Source organism: Miniopterus natalensis, chromosome X, assembly GCF_054644295.1.
Source record: "Miniopterus natalensis isolate mMinNat1 chromosome X, mMinNat1.hap1, whole genome shotgun sequence".
NCBI classification, from domain to species: domain Eukaryota; kingdom Metazoa; phylum Chordata; class Mammalia; order Chiroptera; family Miniopteridae; genus Miniopterus; species Miniopterus natalensis.
The window spans coordinates 34250490-34251816 of NC_142103.1; the positions used below are offsets into that span (position 1 = coordinate 34250490).

A 1327-nucleotide genomic window follows, 5' to 3' on the forward strand; every position below is an offset into this window, starting at 1 on the left:
GTTGCTAGAGCAACTTGTCAATAGATTAAAAAAAAAAAAAAAAAGAACAACTTTTTGCATTACTTGTCTTTCCAAGGCATGCCCCGGTACAACACAAACCTCTCTTGTCAGATGTAGCTAGTGTAGCGTCCAAACATCATGCACAATACCTATGCAGCAGAGGCGCACTGCGCCCACTCCCACCTCAGCCCTGCTCCTTTGCGTCTGATATTTGGAGCATTTGGGGGAGTGTGAAGAGTATCGGGAAGAGGAGGGAGGAGGAAACAGCATGAGTGCCTAGCTGGGAAGAGGTCAGCAGAAGTTGTGCAGGGCAAGCCTGAACATGTCATTTGTGCAAACCCAAGTGTCCTTGATGTTCTTTAATAGGAACACCTGGTGGAAACCCATGATGGGGTCTTCATCAGCCTTAAGCTGGCCCACAACCATGCTGATGATGCAGCTGTCTGATGTGGACTGATGGTCCTGTGCAGTGATGCTGTGCTGAATTTTCTGGAAAGGAAGGCTAGGCAACTTCTCCTCAATGGCAGCTGTGTCCTGGAATTGCTGTCCTTTCCCAGTAAGGCATGGTGCGTCAATGTAAATTGCTCCTAGTTGGATCCTGTAGTTATCAAATAACTGGTAGTAATCTTGAATGAAGCTGGATCCAATCTGCTCCCAAATTGGCTTGTCTCCCATTCTGGAGTGCCACCCTGCCACCTTGAGACCGGAGGGGATGACACTATGGTGGCAGCGCCAGCGGCCATCCAGCGTGGTCTGCCCAGATAAAAGATTATTATACCTACCCCATAGGGTTGTTGTGAAGTTTGGATGATGTGATCCATGTAATAAGTGCCTGGGACATAATTAGTGTCCAATATACAATTGCTATTATTATCATCATTAGCACTGTTGTTATTACTACTGAAAACATATTGGAGATGAAGTCCATTTGTGTGTGTTTTTTTCAGATATTTGTCAGTGGTACAGAAGTGGGGTGGTTTGTAACTATTTTGTTTAAAAAATATTGAACATTTTCTCTGTACCAACACTGTTCTAGGCACTTTTACATGTGCCATTGGTAAAATATAGAAATCAAAAGAAATTGGGCTAGAGATAATTTATAAAACATGATAATTACTATACACCAGTAACTTACAAGAAATTTTACATATTCACATGACCATGTGTCTAATTAGCACATGAACTCAAAATTTCTATTTTTTCAGTTACATTTTGTAACAATCATCTTATTCATTTGCCTGAAACATTTTAGAATCTATGTCCTAAGAAAGTGTTCATGTGAGTGTATACATTTTTTATATGGAAAACTAAAATTATTTATGAAATT

The 1327-nt window shown here is 40.8% G+C and overlaps 1 pseudogene; it reads right to left on the reverse strand.

The window, feature by feature from the left end:
* Window positions 1–291: 291 nt before the first annotated feature.
* On the reverse strand, window positions 292–675 carry LOC107526906 (nuclear transport factor 2 pseudogene; annotated as a pseudogene).
* Window positions 676–1327: the final 652 nt, after the last annotated feature.